Genomic DNA, 21,770 nt, shown 5'->3' on the forward strand with positions numbered 1-21,770 from the left:
CCCCCCCCTTTTTTTTTTTTTTTTTTTTTCCCCCCATTTAGGGATCTTTCTGTCCCCAAACCCTCACTGGAACGGCTGGAAACCCCCAAACCCCTCCAGCCCAGTTCAGATCCCTACCCCAGTGGGAAACTGGGCTGAAACAGAGACGTGCCCCCCTCTGCCCCCCCTCCCCGGCCCCAACCCCTGTCCTCAGCTCCAGCCCCAAATCCGAGGTGGAAAATGCAGATGGGAAGGGGAGGAGGAGAGTCTCGGGGAGAGCTGTAAAACCTTTACACGGCGGCCTCAGCAAAGGGCGAGAAAGGCCCGACATCCTCGTAAAACGCCGGGAAGGAGCCGCTGCCGGGGGGCGCCTGGCCAGGTGAAGCCCCCCCCTTTGCCGTTGAACTTGAAACTCAGAAAACACGGGGCAGAGCAGCCCCAAAATCCGGGGCAAAGCAGCCCAAAACCTGGGGCAGAGCAGCCCCAAACTCAGGGCAGAGCAGCCCTGGGAGGTCCTGGGTGGGAGGTGGGAGGAGGGGGGGAGGCTCTGATATGGTTTTGGGAAGAAAATTGTGGTTTAAAACAGAGTCACTGGAGAGGCACCTTCATCACCCGGCTGCCCTGCCCCGAGATGGGGCACACACCACATTGGCATCCCTCCTCCTCTCTTCTCTTCTCTTCTCTTCTCTTCTCTTCTCTTCTCTTCTCTTCTCTTCTCTTCTCCTTTCCCCCCTCCTTTATTTTTTCTCCTAAAACAAATGAAAATGTACTAAAGATCCGCCTACGAACTTCAGAAAGGCAGAAACAGGCGCAGTGGGAACACCTCTCCGAGTCCTTCCTTCATGCCTCTCCCCCCCCCCTTCCCAGCCTTTGACTCCTTTCTTTTGTTCAAGTTCATGCCCACTGCACAAAGTGTCTGGGCTGCTTTTTTTTTTTTTTTTCCTTCCCCTTTCCCCTTCAAAGGATTTTGTCATTGAACTTGAGCCCACGTTGTAAACATTCTTGGGTCTTACAAGCATCTTGACGGGATGTCATTAACAGGGACCTCAGACTGCTCTCTGTCTTTCCCTGTTTCTCCTTCAGCTGAATCAAAGGTACATTTTTTTACGTCCTCACTCCATTTGTTTCCTAATCGGAGTCCAAAACCAAAATACAATATAAAAGGGACCTCTGACTCTCTCCCTCTCTTTTAATTTTGTATTATTTTTTTTCAAACCCTAAAACGACGTGTGCATGCTGCTGTACATCACCGCGTAATTTTAGACCTGTAAACAAAACAGGAAAACTCCTCATTGTAGTTACAGCCAATACATTTAAAATGAAATTCGTTACTCTAAAGCACTGCCAGGGAAATGCCTTTTCGATATATTACAGTGTTACACTCTGTACAAAGGCAAAATATAATTAGTTTTCCAGCGGAATCAATGTTATCTTTCCCTCCTAGATGGCTTAATTACTTTCTATAAAATTAAAAATGTTTTTAAAAAAGATGAAACAGGTTTATTGTTTGCAAGCCGACTTGCCATTGATGGGTCTCACACCACTCTGGAAGTGCCACTGGGATGAAATATTCCCTAAAGAGCAACTAAAGAGCCCTTTTCGTTGGGGTTTTGCTCTGATCTACAGAAATAAGCGTCCAAGTGAGAAATATTTCAATTTTCCGAGCTGAAATTTAATACAGTCATGGTTTTCTAATAGGTTTTTGTTCATTCCCACTCAAAACCATTTCATTCCTACTGCAGAGAACCGTGTGCTGAATGTTAATGTCCACTGTAAGACTGTGAAATACCCGCATTATAGATCCGTGTGCGATTTTCTGTTGCAACCAAAAGACGGAGAAAAAGGGGCTCTTTTCAATTCTTTTCAAGCACCGTTTTGTCTTTATTCGGATAGCTAAACACTTCTTTGTTGGTTTTTTTTGTTGGGTTGGTTTTTTTTAAAGGACGATAAACGAACAACCCGAGGCTGTCCGTTTGCATTGCGCCGCATCCCTCAGCCTCCATCACCCTCTTCGGCACCAATTTGCGTGCAAAAAAGTGCAAGAAAGAGGCGATTCCTCTTGCTCTCGGCCGGGCAGGAGGAGAAACCAGAGCCCGGTGGAGAAATGAGGGGGAAAAGTCCGATTTGTTCGGTCCCTCAAACATTTGCTCCGTCTGAGGCTACACCCCACCGGGGACGCAAGGAGGGAAAAATCACTTTTAAAGCACAATTTTACCTAGAAAGAGAGAAGTCCTGGCTGTACCTGAGCTCACCTTGCAAGTGTCTCCTGTCCCCTTCAATAACTTGCAGGCCGATATCTTTTTTACAGCACCTGTAGGTTTGTTTTTTTTCCCTAAACACGCAAGGCTAAAAGATTTTTTTTTTTTAGCATACACCCACTTGCTTTTAATTTTTATAAGCAAGTAAGAAAGCCTCTCTGTAAGGCCACAAGAAGGGTACTACCTAATGAAGAAAAATACATGGAAATCAGTTCGTTGGTTATTATGAGACTACGGGGGTTTTGCAGAGAATGGAAAGAAAATCCTGGTGGTGATTATGTTCAGTTGCATAAAGCGAAAAAAGCAACGGAATTAAAGGATCTGTTGCTTTTTCATGCCATTAATTTCCAACCGATTCATAGGTATCAGGCTAGCGAGGGGGCTTGGGGCACTGAGGGACAGGACACTTGATGTGTGCGATGGCCAGAAGAAACCCAGGTCCCACCTGGGTCACCTTCCAGGGACCATTTATCAGAGTCTCAAAAAGATTTGATTTACTAAACTTCACCTCCAACCCCAACTTGCCCTTGCACAGCCCTGAAACCAGCAGGGGCCCATCCTGGGTCTGCAACCCAGAAGCCAGGTACAGGCAAAAGTATCAAAAGTGAAAGGGAGTGAAGTGTGGAAATGTCAGGAACAGACCCAAGCCTGTGCAAAAGGAGCCGATATGGAGCTTACAGCAATGCTAAGCTGCCGAAAATGGAAAACAAGCGTGTGGGCTTTCATATCTTATTCCCACTGAAACATACTGAAATGCACTGAAATTCTAGACAGGGATGGAAAATGGGAGGGATGGAAGCAGAGACAGGGCTGTGTTTGCATGTATATGTTTCAGCAGCACCCAAGAATTTATATTAAAAAAAAAAATAACCTGGACTCACGGCTTCATTTCCTCATTAAAGTCTCAGTTTAGCAGGATACTTCATTGACTGCTTTAAGCAGGTGAATGAGACACAGGAGCTTAATCTGGCTTAAACCCAGGCAGTTTTCAAGCACCTTGTGGGACATGGGGCTTCCAAGGTTGTCCTCCGGCACTGCATGCAGCTGCAATGGTTGCAGTAGCTGCGGGTGTAAATAACCGCTGTTGCTGGGATGGTTATTGCTCACCTGAAGGGCTGTTAGGGGACGAGAGAAAGGAGGAAAACATTTCTGGCTTGGAAAATCCCATCAGGAAAAGGCTAGTTGGAAGAAATCTCTTCCTGAAAAAAAATTGTCTTTAATCTATTAAAATTGCTACATGCCTTCATCTTGCCCCCCCCCCCCGACCCCAAATTAATGAAACGATATAAAAGAAATTTCCTTTTGCTTTAGCAATCACTGGCTCAGGTACCTGCGTACACATTCACATCCATGCACAAAGCCATTTTATCAGAAACATAGATATTACATTGGCTTTCCTGGAAAAAAAATAACCATATTCTTATCTCATGTATTTTGGTTTTTAGCAGTTTACCACATGAAACAGGAGAGGCAGGAAGTGGAATGTGACTAAGTTATGTTAAATGCTGTTTTTCCTGCACTGCGCAATGCTTGAAAGCACAGTGGCTCAGTCAGCATTGGGAGCACCGGGAGCAACAGCTTCCAGTTTTTGCCCAGGGCGGAAGATGTAAATAAGCACCAAAAAGCCAGGCACTGCGTTGAGGTGCAGCTTATTTGGCCTTGCTGAGCACACATGGCCCTGAGGATGAGGGTGAGCCTCTCCTTCTGCAGGGGTGCCTGAGCGCAGCACCTCTCCCCATCTCTCTCTTCAGCTCCTGGGTTTATGTTGAGATATAAATCAATAGCAATTCCCCTACAGTTCACCAGCAAAATTGTGCAGTCTCTTGTATTCGTTAAAGTTCAAAGCAATCTGCTCAAGTTTAGCGCGAGGGAGACCGGGACCATCGTTTCATGCACATTTGCGAGGAATGAAGCAGAGCCTTTCTAGAGCTCTATAAGGATGAGCCACTATTTTATGTCACCTTATTATGGCTTCTCCTATTTGTCCCTCCGCAATATCCCTCGGTCGACACTGCTGACACACCGACATGATGCTGCAGATCCACTGGGCATGAAGCTGCTGCTTCCTCCTACAGCAACTGAGATTCCTTCTCCTACAGTGGATTTCTCTGCCTCTTCCCTCCATCTGTCCTGGGCAAGCAGCGGCCTATTAAGACGATGTCTTTCAGATGGACAAGAGCTTCTTGACCTGCAATAGCTAAAGTAGCATGTGCTCTTGTGTTCTTTCATATGTGCACCCAAAAAAGGTCCCCATGGGCCTGTGAAGATGAGACTGAGCCAGACAGTTGAGAAAGAACTGGGAATTCATGGCTTCACAACTTGTTCTCTTTATCCACCAAGAAATTTTGCCTTAATGGAAGAAGAGGAATTTGGTCACGGTTTTGGACATCCAGAGAAACGGAACAAAGGAAAGTAGGAATAGATTAACTCCGTGAAGATCAGTGTGTCTGATGCATTTGGGACATGCTGGGACCTACTGCACACGAACAAGTTATATGCACGGGCAGCGAGTCCAGCACCCTCAGATGTGCTGCGTGGTCCATGACCTCCCCTCTGTGCCAGGGATTTCCAAGCTGTGACCATCCTTCCTTCCCCTCCTCCCTCCGACGCTAACTTCCTCCCATTTTTTGGATGCTCGTTTTTTAACCCTGGAGAACGTTTGTTAGGGCAAAATATTTCCTCACCTCTGAATTTGAAATGCATTGTGGCAAACACATTGCGATCTGCTGAGTATGGGTCCTCCAGCAGCGCAAGCGGTTGAGCTGGGCTACCCACGGGGAGCATTTGCTGGGCTAATGCTTCTACCGGTGTCACACAGACACAAAGCGCAGATCGGTTGTTAAGTCAAATGCCTTTACCATCTCATCATTTCTTGCCTATGATATTCCTCAAGACTCTGGAACTCTTGGATGCTGGTGCTGAGAACAGACAAGCTCCTGATTCAGGGCACAGCATGCAAACAGCCCACAGGTTTTCAGCTGATTGATATTTTTTTTAAATTTTTAATATACCTTGGTACGTTCACCTATATGTAAAAAACCAGCCGTAGAGAGTTTAATCATTAGAAACAATATGTAAACTGATGTGCTTGATTAAATTTAACAATGTGTGTAAAGCCATAAAGGCCAGTGCTGAGCTAGAAGAGACAGGCAGGTGCTTCTTGTTAAAATTCCTCTGCTGAATTACATGGCAGGTTGGGGTGAGTTTCCTGTCATTTGGAGGCTCACCCTTTTTGCAACAACCATCTATCTCCCTCAAGATTATAAAATAGTGCTTAATGTCTCTGTATTCCTTGAACATACTTTCAGATAACGACATTTATCTTCTTTTTAAATATATCAGCCTATCCAGGATCTCAGATTATTTTCCTGAAAAGATCTGATCCTTATATAGATGGCCCTAAACAATGACTTTGTTCCTGTTTCTCCCTCCAAGAAGTCAGGCACCGGCATTCAGGACTGAGATACCTTCAGTGTATTTTTCCAGAGCCAACAGAAACAATTTTCCCATCTCCAGCTCTTCACAGCAGCGTGTTTGCCCAGCCCTGGGCCCTTCCTCCCCACCGACGTTAAAAGAGAAAGTGCTTTTGTGTAAACGAGGAAACAAGCACCGTGGTGTTGCAGCTCCTCAGACATAAGATTTTCACAAGCAAAGGAAGGTCAGTGGTATTTTTATGGGAATCCCTGGTTAATGTATGTTGCCGTCTCTGATAAAGACCCTTGTTTTTCTATTCCTGTTTCCATGAACTCCCTCACTCCTTAGTCCTGACTGCCCCGTAATTTAGGAGCGTTTTCAAAGACACGTGAAGGTTTGTACACGGCGGCAAATGTGCCCCAGGTACAGAGTCTCCTGAGCAGACCAAAGACCTGGCATCTAAATAAATGTTTACATAAAAATCACACACCTTAAGCTTTATGTTACCTTATGGCTCTGTCTGCAGTCTGGGAAGGCGATGAGAGGCGGGGGGGTGTTTTTGTGCACCCTGCGCAGCCCATCGCGCAGCCCATCGCGCAGCCCATCGCGCTGCCGGGGGAAGCGTAAGCCTGGCGGTGGCACCTGGGCAGAGACCCAGGCGCTCATCTTGCTGGCCAGATGGGCTGGGCATGGTTGGAGCCAAGCAGGCTGCTGCTTTCAGCTCCACTGGCAGGCGAGGAGGGGGCTGATGAGACCCCCAGGGCTGGGAATCTCAGCTGGGGCTTTTAGAGGAACCTCAGGGAAATCAGTGTATATGTTTTTAACTGGCAACCGGAGAGATTCTGGTCTCAACCTTATCACTTTGTTCTCATTAACAAATGGGCTTTTCCTCCCCCAATGACTCAGCTCAGTGCAAATGAAAAAAAGGACAAAGCTCATTCCTACAGCCATGCACAGTCCCAGTTCGGAGAGGAAAGGGAGGGTCAGGCATAACAAGTCCTTCTCCATGCCCTATTAGTCCCTGAGTCTGGATAGCTTATGGTAAAGTGTGAGAGTGCTTTTCCTTAGGCTTATGCTTGTTCTGCTTTACCCCTTCAGTCTGAATTTGGCTGCATTGTGGACAACAGGCACCTGGGAATCGCAGTTCTCCTGACCCATGTGCATGGTGCTTTCTGTGCCCTGGGCCAAGCCTCCATCACTGTAAATCAGTGGAGATAGTATTTTTCAATGCAAACCATTGAACCACCCTCAGGTTTTTTACTTCTGATTTCCCACTTGCTCTTTTTTTGTTGCTAAATCTAATGCTGAGCCTATGCCTGAGCTGCCGGTGTTGGGACACCAGCCACCCAGTTTCCTGTCCCTCTCCCAAGTTCCCCATCCTCATCAGTCCGTAGAGGACGTGAAATCTGGAACAAGATTCCAGGGCTCATAGCCCCCATTCCTGCTGATGCAGCTCTATTTATTGCCAGTCCCATGTCCTTTCTTGGAGCGCTTTTGGCAGTCTTTTCCTACATCTGTGCTCAACCGTCATTCAGGCACATTCCACTAAACCTAGGGTTACACAAACGCATGAAACAATGCAATGTGTATGGAGCAGAACTGGAAACGCGCTGAAGGCTTTCGGTATTTGTTACATCCCACCGCTGCTGCCACCTTCCTCTACGCTCCACGTCTTAAAATTCCACAGAGGTAAAATAGCTGAATTAGGAAATCTCCTTAATATAATCATTGGAGGTTTTGAATTTGACTGCAGCTATTCTTTATCAAAATACTTCCCAGAATCAAGCCAGTTCTTCCCCTTTCCCACCCAAGTTTTAGAAGAAAAGGGGAACATTCAGGACTAGGATTTCTCAAAGACAAAAATAAATGTTGGCTTGTCTCTGTTCTCAGCATGAATTCAAAGCCCAAGATTCTGTGCTTTAAATAAAAAACCCAAGATTTGGTTTGCATTTGGTTTACTGCTTCTGCTGTAAAGGAATTAATGTATTTCAGAAGACCCAAGAGCCCAGTGGCTGGGGTACTACCCTGGGACTCGAGCGGTTTGAGTTGTACTTCTGGCTTTACCATCATCTCTAATCTTATTTCCACCTCTTACAGCCATTGTAAACTACACGGAGATCTCTATGGAACTTTGTTATATTAGGGACAATGTCATTTATAGTCTAAGCTGCAAAGAAATCCTCCCAAATCTGCCTAGCATCTAGCTCATCTGCCAGCAGCAGGTCAGAAGCACTGTGAAATATGGCAAAACCTGTGGGGTCCTCCAACCTGGCCAAGGGCAGAGTTTGGAAAAAGCCTGAAGAGATGCTGTGTGAACAGGAGGTATTTTGGTCACGTCACGCTGGCTGGACCATGAAGAATGCCTGCACAATGGACCAGGCCACCGAGACCCTCGAGGACTATCTGCCTCAGCGGGCTGCTCTCTGCCAAAATGTAAAACCTCTTTTAACTGTTACCTTTAACCTGTCTCCAAAATCCAGCTTTCTCAAACCCTCCTTGCTCAGACTTTAAGAGGAAAAGGTCAATTTGACAGTGGCTCTTCTTGGCTTGCCAGGCTGATGTGGGGCAAGGTCATCAACGCCTGAGCAGCAACCACACACCTCAGCAAAATCCCACAGGATAACAGGACTGATTTCATAAGTGGAATTTGTAGACATAGACTCTACAAGAAACACACTTTTTTCCCACCTCTGCTGCAGGAATTAGGGCAGGAGTGTCTCTGATTTTGCTCCCTGCAGCCCTTGCTCTGAGCAGAGCTGCATCGCTGGTGCTGAGCAGGGCAGAGGTGGTGGGTACAGGTCTGCCAGCCCCAACCTCCAGCTCCGTGGGGGCTTCATGGCTCCACTTGTGTCTGGCCACCTCCAAGAATAGCCCTGCATGGAAGGAAAGAGAAATTAATCAGGAATTAGGGATTTTGCTCAGCCAGATCTGTTTTGTTTGTTGTTGTTTTTTGTTTTTTTTTCTTCCGTCTCCCTTTTTTGGTCTTAAAAAATAGAAGAACACACCACAGTCAGTGGGAGTTACTACTTTTCCTCCTTATTTTTCTTTTTTTTTCTTTTTCTTCTCCTTTTGCTGCGAAAGTCAAATGCAAGTGGGACAAGAAGTGAGATACTGAAATTTCAGGAGGGAATTTGCGGACACAAGTTTCTCTGCTCTCTCCTCTCACCCTCCTGTGAATCTCTACCACGCTGGAGCATTTCTCACCCTTGTTGCTTCCTTCACCGTCGAACCCTCCACTGAGAGCAGAAGACCCCGGGTTCCTCTACACGATGGAACCCCAGGACGATGCGTGGGGCTGTGTCCCACCCAAGCCCACCCCAAAGGCTCGTGCCCTCTCCCAGGCTCTGGCCGGGGGTGCTTGTGTGTGTTTGGCCCTTTTCACCTCTCAGGAAGCGTAATTCAATCCAATAATACTTTGGATATCAATCAGGAGCCCTTCCCCATCAGAGAGCCCGTGTGTGCAGGGATTGATAAAACTGGGGGGGTTCACAGCACTGGGGTAACCCTATTACCGGAGGGGGGGTGTTGTCATCTGGAGGGGGGGTGGATCTGACCCCCAGGAATAAAGCTGGTGGGAATTAAGGGGCTGCAGCAGCAAGCCCTTCCCTGCCTGGCCCGGAGGGGGGGTCCCTCCTCTCCCCCCACCTCCACTGAGGTTCAGTTTGCTCCATGCCAGAGAGGAAATTTATCCTGAACAAGAGCACAGGGGTTTTTTTGGCGACAAACTCTGGCTAAGTGACATTCTCAGATTTTCTCCCCTCAAGCCCCCCTCCGGGAAAGGCCGCCGCGACTTTTTACAGTAAATCCCGGTGCTTCGGTTGTAAATTCACCCCCCCACACACCCCCCCAGCGGCTCCGCGCAAGGAAAACATGGAAAGGAAAAACCCGGGGGGACCTTTTCCGTGAAAGGAGTCAGGGAGAGGGAAAGGAGTTGGGGAAGATGGGTTAATAAAAGAAATAATGTCCCCTCCGTGTTCCCGAGCGCCGTGGGTTGCTGCTGGATGCCCCGGACCCCCCCCCCACCCTCCCCCCCCACACCCCGGGAGCTCACGGCCGGGATTGGTGTCCCGGGTCATCCCGGTCTAATCCCGGCCCCGGGTCTCATCCCCCGGACCGAGAGAATTCAACGACAAAGCCGCGTCCCCGCACCGACGGGCGGCGGGGGGGGACACCCTGTCCGGGCTCCGCACCCACCCTGTGCGGGTAAAACGACCTGGAAAAAAAACCCAAAAAAACCTTCAGGGAAGCGGCTGAGGGGTTGACCCGGCCAGAAAGGATGGGGAAAAGGCTTTGGCTGCAGCCCCGGTGGGGTCCGGAGCTGGAGCTGAGCGATGGGCGGTTTTTCTTCATTTTTTTTCTTGCCTTAAGGACAAGAATTTGAGGTGGATGTGGCAGGGGGCACCGGGTGGAGGTCACCCAGCAGACGGGAGGGTGCGAGCGAGCCTTCTCCCACCGCCCAAATAACCCGGGGAATTGCTGTTGTGGATGTTTAGAAGCACAAAAATCACCCGATTTCATTTTCTTTTCGAAGAAAAGAAACTATTAAAGGCAGCGAAAAAAAAGCCACCCTGATTTATTATAACAGGGAAACTCGCAGATTATGCCAATTTTAATTTATTTCGGGCAACAGCAACTTTACAATATATAACTCCTATCCCCCAAAAAACCATAACTCAAAGCCCCACCTGCCATTTTGATCACAAACCCACAAAATCCATGTCCCAGAGCTGTCTGCAGGCTGGAGCTGGACACGGCAGCGTGGTTCCCTGGCTCTTGTGGCCCTACTGCCACCGCACGTTTGCAAAAGCTCTGTAAGAGCCTCTCAGTTTTTGTTGTTTTCGTTTTCTTTGGGTATTTTTTATGTGCACACATAACAAATAATAAGGAGGCGTTTTTAAAATAATATGGGAGATGTATCATTCTTGCGGGGGTAACGATTTCAAAAAATGCAAGTTTCAACCTTGAAAATATTTCTGTAAAAATATTCGTGCTCATATTAACCATTTACGCTGTAGAAAATGTTGCACTAATTCACACCCACAGCCACTATTACTGTTCCAGAATCAGAAATAAACCTCTCCCTAGATCTAGACACCGAATTTTTAGGCTACAAATTATTATTTGTCTCTATTTGCAGTTACACTTCCCACAGGGTCAATTAAATGATCTGTACTGGTTTCTCTGTGTGTGCATAAGGTTTTTCTTTGCTCGCTGCCTGACTGGAAGAAGAGGAAAATGAATCGGATACACACAGTTAAATAACAATAGAAAGTTATCACCGAAGATAAGAAGAGTCCTGCAGCTCCAGGTTTCTCAAGGAAAAGCAAAGAGAAGATCACCTTTGCCGATGATGAGTGAAAGGTAAAAAAGATCTGAATTGTCCTTACACTGTAATATCTCATGTTGCCACTTTGCATCATCCTCAACTTCTGTTTTGCAGAAACTTGTGATTATAGCTGCGGAAAACAAAATAAAACAAGAAAAGGCCGTTTCTTCCCTGCATAAAACCACTGTTTATTTGGTAATTTTCCTTGCGCATCTGTTTGGCTTGCAAACAAAGACATTTGCAGTCTTTCAAATCCTGGCTGCAAGAAAATATATTTTAATCACAGCACAGGGAAGAGGACCTGCTTGTGGCGTACACGCAGGTCTTCCCAGGCAACAGTTCCCTCGTTCTGCGTATTTGAGACGCACCTGATCAGCTTGTAGAAAGCACAAATACATTGCAGCACCCTGTTACCTTTATCTTGCCGCTTAGCTTCTAGATTTTTTCCCCCTCTGCTGGAAGAAGTTATTCTTTCTGTCCCTCTGTGTTAAATATCCCTGAAGGCATTTGAATAATTTTTATTATTATTTGTTTTATTTTACTTTTGTAATTCAAGCTGCTGGTGGCACTTAACTCTTGTAAGTTAAGGTGGTGGTTTTTCTGTCTTGTTGCATAGTGACTTCATGCAGCTGCATGCACAACTGCAAATAAATAAATGCAGGGAAGAAAAGCAAAGTACCAGCCCAAATAACTGGGCTTACTTAATGTCTGTGTTACTTCAGGAGAGTGTGGCCATACCCAGAGCAGGGAAGACCTTTCCCAGTTGATGAGGACTCACAACCAGTACGGCTCTTGCTGATTGTACCCAACATTAGCGTTCGCTGCCTGTACCAGAGAGGAGCCTCAGACCCTCGCTATAGAAACCTTTCAGAGAATTGCTTTGGAAAAGAAGAAGCCCCAGACCTCCTGAGAAATGAAGAATCCAAGCCGTGCTTGATGGGATGGTGAAACTTTGCCGTGAGCCAGCGCGGCCGCGTCCAAACCCTCCTTCAGAAAAATCTGTGGATGTCCATGCCTAGATGAAACGATGCTTCCGTATGTCTAGATATATGTAGGTACGTATGTATATACCTGGAAGCCCGGGTGTTTCCCAGAGCCCCCCCAGCCCTCGGCTGCCCCGTCGGGGGGGTGCGGAGCTCTCCGCGGTGCTGCCAGCCCTGGGTTCAAGCGCAGCCCCGGAGTTTAGGGGGGGGCAGCAGCAGCTGAGCCCGGTGCCTGGTTGGGGGTGTGGGGGGGTTCCCTGGGGTGTCAATCCGTGCTGACACTGGGGTGGGGTCTTGTTTCGTGTCTGTCCAGTGGTGCGGTGGGGTTTCTGACCCGCACCTGGGCTGGGGTGTTGCTGCAGGACGGCTAATAAATGGTAACGGCTTCTGATCAAGTGGTTCCATGTCCTGTTTTCAGCCTATGTATTGGTTGAGCATTTTCTGGGTAATTAAGTAAAAAGTAACATTTATTATATGTGTTCTGTCACTATGGGTATGGAGTTGGACATGATTTGTTTATCATTTTCTCTGTGATCTTTCTCCTCAAAGGAACAAGACCCATCTGTCAGGCAGAGCAAAGCTGCTCGACTTTAATCCATAAATGTTGCCATTTAAGGGGTGCAACCTTTAACAGAACATCGTACAAGTCTTTGAACAAGACAGTTGTGCAACTGGCATTAAATAGCCTAATTGAATCTTTCACTAACCACACACGCTTGCTTTGGGCAAAGGTTTTCTCTGTGCAAATATGATCTTGTCCATTTGCTAGGAAATTTATTACCTTTCCTATCATGTGAGTTCCATACCATCTGCAGACTTAAAAGCTTAAACATCATGGATTCATCTTCTGCGTGTCCACGTGTTTCATTAAGGTGCCTCATAAATTCATTCTGACTTTCATTAGTTTGCCTTTGCTTCTGTATTACACTTGTTTCTGTCTTTTCAAAGCTTCTCAGTTTGATTGTCCCCTTAAGCTCTGCCTCTCTGAGTTGGAGACGTAATATTTGTTCTGCTGTGTGTTAAATCAGAGTCATTTCTTCTGGCTGAGCACCTGCCATTCGAGGGGAGCACCCAAAATCTTTTGAAAATGTTGGCCACATGCTTTCTTCTTTCTCCCAAAATGTCTCTGAACACCAGTGATCCAAACAGGACTGAATTACTGGCAACTCTCAAGTCAACATTTCATGATCTCCTAGACCCTGCTTCTTCTCTCATTTTCCCTGATCTGTGCAGATGAGCCAAAGCTGTGCACAGAGGGCAGGACTCCTGCAGCCAGGTCCTGCCTCCTGCTCCCTCCAGACAGGTTTCATCTTGCACGTTTGGAGAGCAGGGTCAAAATCCAAAGGCCAGAAGCAGAAGGGGAAGTGGGGACAGGTGGGGGCTGATCTGTAATCTACTGATCAGCTGCTCCTGCCTTATAGGATCAGAGGCCAATAAAGGCATTCTGCAAAGAAAGCAGGAGGTGAGAGCTGTAAGAATGAGTCTCGTACCCTCTGCATAAGATTGGAGTCCCAGTCTCAGCTTGCCACATGATCTCAGACAGTTTTACCTTGTTATCGCTGTGACATGTATCCACCCAGCATCAGAGATCGCCCGCCACCTTCAGACTCCAAACCCATCTTCTCTGTTCCTTGCAAAACAAACTCTCTGAAAACATGTTGTATGAATCTTCTTAGCTGCAATCTCAACCCATTGTTTCTGGCTTTGTCCACCATGAAAGTGAAGAACAGGATACACTCCAGTCTTGCCCCCACTTTCACAGATTTTTTAGGCAATGGTCTGAAATTTCTCTTCAGACTCTACTTCTTCAGACTAGTAAGTCTTCAAATCACTGCAAGAACTCACTGCATTTATACAGAAGAGGAGAAATTGCTGTGTAACTTGCAGGGATTCACTGCTCAGAGTTTGCAAAGGGTTTGCATGGGGAAAAAATTAAAAGCCATTGGAATTTCTTTTTTTCCTACTTTGAAGTCATTTTGCAAGTCCCCAGTAGGATTTGGCCTCACACAGCTATTGCAGTGCAATAGTTTTTATTAATAATGATGGTAAAATTAGGTGCATATGGATTATGTTGTTATAATATTACTGGATTAAATTGTTATGATTCTCTTTTACTTTTGAAAGAATCGTTATAAATGGCTATGAAAGGGAAGTTTAAATTAGAGAGCTGCTCTGGACATTGGATTTATTGCATTGCATAAAACACTCATCAACCTGCTTGACCTGCCTTTTTCCTCTTTATAGCTTTCTGGGTGATGGCTAAGATGGGACTTTGCCCAGACTCTGCACCTCACAGAAAGAAAGTGACTCCTGATGGTTATCGCTGTTTTGTAGACTTTAAGGAGTTAACTCCAGACCTTGCTCTGGCTCCATTTCTGGTGAGTGGATTTTATGGGCTCCTTTTAACTCCCAGCACAGATTTGACACTCTGGCCTTTCGTAATAATCCTCTCACTCATGTTGTTTCTTCTGGAAACTTCTCCTGCTCAGCTTGTGCCAAAAACCTCCACATTCCAGTTCTCCCAGGCTTGAGTGGTTTTTTCTCATTCCTGCTTTCTTTCTGTAGTTAACAGTTAGCAAGAGACAGGATGGTCCAAGGACTATTTTAACAAGGTTTTGTTCATTTATTTTCCAGATATTCTTTCTCTGAGCCACACACCCTCACCAGGATGAAGTGGCCCAGTGGGATGCCCACTTCCTTTCCAATACTTGTACATTAGGTTTTCCAAACCTTCTCCCTGGGAGTAGTTGGGAAATCACTGAGGTGTTGAGCAGCCCTCCTCGAGTGGGTTGTATCTTTACTCAGAAGCATTTTGACCCCCTTTCCTCTCCCCACCTTCCCCTCCCGCCAGCTCCTGGACACCCTCAAGTACAAAGTTAAGGCCATGCTCAAAAGCAGCTTCACTTTCGACTTCACTGAAATGCACGGAACACCTCTCACACACATAGTAAAACATATTTGAAATGCTGGCTTGGATCTTTACCGCCCTCTTAGGAAAGAGGACATCTGAAGAAAATTATGTTTAATTCATGGCTTCTGCAATGTGGCATCTTGCAAAATGTTACAGTTTCATGATCTTTATTTTGCAGATGGGGAAACTGAGAGAGAGAAGAGGCCAAGCTATTTGATCTGTTACCCAATGATATAGAATAAAACTTGGAATAAACTTCTGCCAGGGTCTTGCTCACCGGCCTGTCTCCACTAGGCAGGTGAAGAGTGTATTTGCTGGTGTGAGAGTGTATTGCATGAATAAAACAGTGTGTGTGGTGGAAATCAAATATTCGGAGGAGGTTGAGAAAAGCTACGTATAGATCTGCTTGTTCTACCCAACATACACCTGCATCTTCTGCCTGGGTTTTAAAAAGAAAGAAGATTAAACAAGATAAATTCAACACAAACCTCATGAAAATAAATGACGAGATATGCTTATGATTGGGTCATGTAGCATAAAGTTCTGACTGATTCAAAAGAAACTCTGGTTTACTTTTAACTCTGCTTTTTCCTTTTCATAGAGCCAGTTTATATTAATGAATGCCACTGTGTACAGGAACACTGGCTACCCCAAACCCACAGTCCCCATAAGCTCCCCCATCTGTGTTTTCCATTTTACAGCCTTCCTCCATCACAGTAATTTGAGCTTTTGCTTGGAAGGAGCAGCGAAAGAAGAAAATCCTCCCAAGTATCTCTTTTTAAGCAGCGTTTCTCGGTTCAGTTCCAGCCAGGGATTGCCCTCTCCTGGAGGACAGGAGAAAATCGCATCCCACGATCTCACAGTCCTTCCTTTCAGGCTGTAATTCCTGCACCTGCCAGATCCCAGGGACAATTTGGGTCTCCTGGGGCACACTGTCCCGTCGTAGAAGATTTCCTCCATCAAAAGTTGGGGTAACCACCATCCATTGCTGGCTAAGCTGCCAGGAGCAGAGGGATGGTTGAGATGGAGGATGATAGAGGTCTGTCCCAGCCTGGAAGGTGAACAGGAGGGTCCAGGGGGATAGTTATTCTCTGTTTCAGAGCATGGACAGGTTGTTTCTCACCAAATACTGTGGAACTCACTGCTACTGGAGGATGTAAAATCCAAAATTGTAAATGAGAGTTAAAAAAAAGATCCAGCAGGTTATTGAGGGACGCATCCAACTTTGGCTGTCAATCATGACAATCCAGGCAGAGCCACCAGGTCAAAAAGTTTCTTACCCTGCTGCTTGCCAGAGGCTGGGACATTATCCTCAGCAAAGGTGCACCCTGTACATGCCCCTTTTCCCCTATGTACCTGCTCCTAGGCCACGCTGGGTGCTGGAAGCAGGGCTGGACGGTGCTCTGGGCTGATGCGTGTGACAAACCCTGCTCCACCCAGCAGCACCGATGCTTCTGGATCTCACAGCTTTCATAACGCTACCTTCCTGCTAATGCCTAGCCACGTTCCCACTAGTTACAGATAACACCATGGCTTTTGCTTACCCCCATCACCCACTTGTAGGATGCCGGACAAGCATATAGACATGACCGTGGCCTACCACAAAACATGTAGGGCTTCCCAGCACCTCACTTTCCACCTTTCCTTGGTGTCCTGCTGTAAAAAAACCACGCCAGCAGCATGCCACCATGTAGCCAGCCTGGGTTTCGTGGACTCTTTTCTTTCCCCGGCTGTGTCCCCAGCTATTTCTCTGTCCCCATTTCCAGCAGCGGCTGCCACTCATCCTGCATGCTGTGAGGCACAAGGTTTCCAAGGTGCTTGGAGACTTCCACGGGGCAGTGATACAGAAATGCAGAGCATAAATCCTTTATGTATTTAAGTGTCATAAAAAGGAAGCCCACGTCTCCTTCAGCTGCTCGCCGGAGCCCCAGAGACTTGGCCTGATATGAAACAGATTTTTTTTTGTAATGTTGCTATTTGGATAAGGGCACCAGCAGGAGAGAAGGTCCATTTCTCTGCCTAATGGTGCTTCAAACACTCTTGTGAAGTTGAATTAACACCACTAAAGGGAAAGATTAGAAGTCACTTTAAAGTGGCTCTGGGGGAAGTTTTCAACCCAATCTATTTGCACCCATGACACTGTATAAAGATAGAGCTAATGGGAGTGCAGTGAAGTCGTAAAGACAGGCAGCCTTGGTTTTAAATTAACAGGAGCATTATTTACACCTAGGACATGGGATACAGTAAACCCTTTACATAACCTGTGCTATTTTCTAGTTTGCCCCCTCCTACATACTTAGGCAACATTAGAGTAGTTAATTAAAAAACCCAATATAAAACTTCAGAAAGGTTTGATACCCCTTTTTCCTTTATTGAGTGATTCATTTTTATTAAGGTTGGTTGGTTTCTGTCAAGATAAATACACAATATCAGTGTTTTATTCTCCAAAGAGCCACTGAATGGGATGCTAATAAGATTAAAATGATAATAAATAAGCCCAACAGCAGCGTTTATGACCTCGTTTCTGCTGAGCTCCCTTTTGGTTCACTTTTGCTTACACTCAAGCCTGAGCTCCTCCGCCACACAGCTCCAGCCCATCCACCATGCCACAGGGACCTGTTTTGGGGGCTGCTTTCCCCTTTCCCCACCCACAGGACCTCTGCTTAAATCTGCTACGACTCCTGAAAACCCCTTCTTGCCTCCAGGAGGCTTCGGACCTGCAGCAGAGCTCTGCACCATGCTGGAAAGGCTGCAGAGGGATGAGGAAGGTGAGAGGGAAACTGAGGCTGGCCCTCAGGGTGGATCTGCAGACCCTTCTGCATACAGACAGCACCGTGCAAGCACCCCAAAAACCTGGAGACCCCGCTGCAGCCGCTCGGCTGGTACCCAAGGGCGGTCCTGGCCTCTGCGACCCTCTTCCGCGGCCTCTTGGCTGTGGTCCCGCTGCATTTGGCAGGCTCTGGATCAGGCCTGGTGACCTCCCTAGAGCAGCTCTGCTCTGGTCTCCCTGGGCGTGAGATTATGGCTGGGCCAGACTGGGAAACGTTGAACTCCTTAACATTTATTCTTTACATTTCCCCTTCCTCCAGAGGTACTTCAAAAATCAATACCGGTATAAAAAAGGCATTTTGGAGACAGATTGATGCCTTCTGCTTTCCCTCAAATGCTTCAAAGTGAAGAATAAATACCTAGGCAGAGGGGAAAGCGGGTTTGACAGCCGTTTAAATCAATTAGAGCCCAAATTGCCCCGAATCAGATCACAAACGCACAAAGCTGTTGCTGCATTTCGGGCTAGTGTCATCCCGCTGCTACGCACATAGGGTTGGGTTTTTTTAATATATATAGGCATAAATGCAGCTTGAAATGTCAGTAATAGCACAGGTAAATTAATTCCCATTTTCTCTCCCAGCTCCAATGTTTTTCCCACTCGGTTAATTCTGGCTCGTTAATTAATTGAGCCCCGGGCTCCCTCTAGCGTCGCTCGGGGCTGCTCCCGGGGGCAAGGGGCTGCTCTCACCCTGACCCCTCTCCCTTCTCTTCCCAACCACCCGGCCCAAAAACTGGAAGGAAAAGGCCTTAAGGATGAGCTTAAGCATCACAGCAAGACATGGCCTGTGGAGTTTTACTGCAGATCTTTCCGTGCGTGGTTTGTACGGGTGATATGATGAGGTCCTCATTGCTCTCTTCCAAAAATCTTGAAACAGAGTCAGGGCTTTTCACCCCTGAGGTCGTTCGACCATATTGACATTGGCAGAGGATCTGGAGCTGAGTTTGTTCAAATATTGGGGCTTCAGGGAGGTGGGCTGAGGTTGTGTTGAAGGTCCTGGGTCTTCAAACACCTTCCTGTGTGCTTCGTTCCTCTTGGCCCAGGGGACTGACCTGCATATATTTGAACATGGACTTTAATGCCATGTTAAATACCTAAAGGGATCTGTTGCCAGCAATGCATGGTGCCTGCAGTGCTGCCTGGTTTTGGTGGGATGTGCAGGGGACATCAGCGGGATTGTGCCATGATCCTGCTCACACCACCCACGAAACCTCATCCTCTGGACAGGGGCGTACCCAGAAGCAGGCAAGCACAAACCTCCATCTCTGTGGTCCACAGGCACAAGCCAGATGCCTCTGGACTACTAAATATGTTACTTTCCTTATTTGGGTGGAGATCCCAGAAGAGAAATAAGGTTTCTGTAGACTGTTCTACCCTTGCTGCCCTGAAACAAGGCTTGAAGTGCTCTTTGCTTCTCCAGTTGGTATTTCCAGGGGGGAAACTGAGGCACACAGCTGTTGAGCAACTTCCCAGAATTCTGCAGGATCTCACAGAGGGAAAGCTGTCATAGTTGCTGTGTTGGATACAGATTCGAGACGCAGACTCTTGCTGTGTCTCTGTGTTACTTCCCTGCCCTTGGGGAAATCTTTTCTTCACTTCCTGCAAAGATGCTTCTGGGCAGCCGACAGTGGGATGCTCTTTCTATCGCTCTCCACAGCAACTATCTCCATAAAACCGCCAGCAACAGGGCCTCTGGGCTTGCCCAGAATGCAAATAGTAATAAATAATGGGGCCTTCTGGCTCCAGCCATCCTGCCCCTCCTTTCTCCCCTCCTTTCTCCCTCCCTCAGTCGCGGAGCATCCTTTGGGGGGTCTGCAGGTATGCGACCATCCGGAAGGAGCCCATAATTCTTGGGGAAGTTATCCTTTCTCGCCCCGATCGAGGCATTCCTCTTTGTTTGGAAGACTTTTCCCTGTGATCTCCAGCAGACGCACCTCAAGTTTCAATCCCAACCTCACACTCCTGCTCCTTATTCAAGACCGTGACCTGCGACCTTCAAGGTCAGACATCTCTAATCCCAAGAACAACATCTCTCTAGTCAACAGGGGGATCTCTCTCTCTCTCTCTCTCTCCAAATTCCTCAGATGCGGCTGCACAAATCCCTCCTCCTCCTAGGAAGGAAAAAAAAAAAAATCCCACCACATTAGTAAAAATAATATATGAGGGGTAGTGGCTCTGGGGGTGGGGTAGGGAGAAGAGACCTTAAAAGGCCCCCATCTCCCATGGATGTGAACTAAATAGTTTCAGGATGGTGCCACAACTTGCCTTTGCTCTGTCGGAGGGGAGATGCCGAGCTCTGCTGCTGGGATCCACAGTTCATTTTGCTCTTGTGACTCTCCGCTTGATTTTGGGACCTTTTCATTTTATTTTGTTTCTTTATCTAAAGAATAACTGACGGACTAGTGGGCAGACCCGCACCACCTCCCAAACACTCAGAAGAATCACAGAGCTGGAAAAGTCTTTTTTTTTTGGCTCTGTTTGGGATCCGAGCCTTCAGAGGGACTGGAGAAGGGGAGGCTGTGTCATCAAGGGCGTGAAATGCTGACACTACACAGAGGAGAACCATAAACCGGAGAGGCGAAGGTCCCCGGACAAGGGCCGGGGGGGCAAGGGGGAGAGGAGGGCTCACATCCATCCACTTTCAAGGGGAGTTAAGCCATGGATTTGCTCTTGTGTTTTTTCCCTGCCTGGATTTCCAGTGCTGCTTTCCCCCTCTTTCACCTCCTTCTCTCCCCACCAAGCTCCTGCTTCGAACTCCAAAATGTCCAAGTAATTAGAAGGAAAAACAGCAAAGAAACACGTCTGAAAAACTTCTCCAGCTGCTTCAGGCTGGGATTGGGTTGGGATTTTTCTGCATCGACGCTGGGCCTACATGGGAGCAGAGTGGTCCTTTGGATGTCCCGGAGCCAGGAAACCCTCGGGACAAATCAGCCCCAGCACCTTCCTACAGAGACCAGAGCTGCTGCTGGAGGAGAGGTTCTCCCCACCATCGTAGGGATCCCTAGGACTTTTAAAAAGCCAAAAATCCCCCCGGTTGGAATCAGAGTTCAGCTCCAGATGGTCTGAAAATCCTGCGGTTTAAGGCCAGGTCGTGAATCAGCTCTCGCTGCAAGGTTTGAGTGTTTAAATTCATGCTAAACCCGGAGGAATCTTTTGCTGGGAAACACAGCCAGGAGAGAAAGGGATGGAGAGTTGAGTTAAGGAACGAAATGAAACTGTGTCCTGGGAGTTGGGTCGTAAAAAGTTGTTACCTGGTAGTTTTCAGGCTCAGGAGATGTAAAGTGACTTTTACAAGGAAGATTTCTTTACAAACTGGGGGCACAAGGGCTGTTGCTGGGGGTGTCCCGTGCTCCACTTGACCAGACCCAGACTGGGATGCTCGGCCTGGGGCTGGTCACCTTCAGCACCGGTGGCAAAGCACATTAATACCAGCCGGCAGCAAACTTGGGGACGCAATGGTTTGGGGTTGTTTCTGATATGATTTGCACCATGTAGCAAAAATCACTGCGTGTGCCCCACCCTTGGCACCCACTGCCCTGAGGCCCCGCATGATCGTAGCCGCGGGGCTTCAGCATGAAAACCCAAACCCGAAGTAAATTTACTAAAACCCATCAGGGTGGGGAGGGGAAGGAGTCCCTGGCTGAAATTAAGTCGAGGAGTGATTGTCAGGATTTGGCCCGGATTAAAAGGAAGCAAAGCCCACAACCTGCCTTAAAGGCTTGTATTTAGTCTGGACCCTTCAGCGGCTTTCCCAGGGCGGTGATAACACCCTGAGCCCTCTCCAGCCCTCCCTGCGGAGGTCTGTTTGTCATTCTTCAAGTATTTCCAGAAAAAAACCTCTTGAGAGGGCTGAGGGTCCTTTCCAAGAGATTATAACATTCCCCTGCCCTCTTCCCTGCGAGGAGCAGACTGCAGGATCCAGCTGCCTTTTCCTCCGCGCTTTTCCGACAAACAGATTTTTGCTAAAAAAAAAAAAAAAAAAAAAAAAAAAAGGAAAAAAAAAAAAAAAGAAGCAGATCTTTACTCCTTTTATCCGAAACACCCTGAAACCTCAGTCCTGGACTTTTCCTTT

Source organism: Haliaeetus leucocephalus, unplaced genomic scaffold (genome assembly GCF_000737465.1).
Source record: "Haliaeetus leucocephalus isolate CR32 unplaced genomic scaffold, Haliaeetus_leucocephalus-4.0 Scaffold110, whole genome shotgun sequence".
Lineage (NCBI taxonomy): Eukaryota > Metazoa > Chordata > Aves > Accipitriformes > Accipitridae > Haliaeetus > Haliaeetus leucocephalus.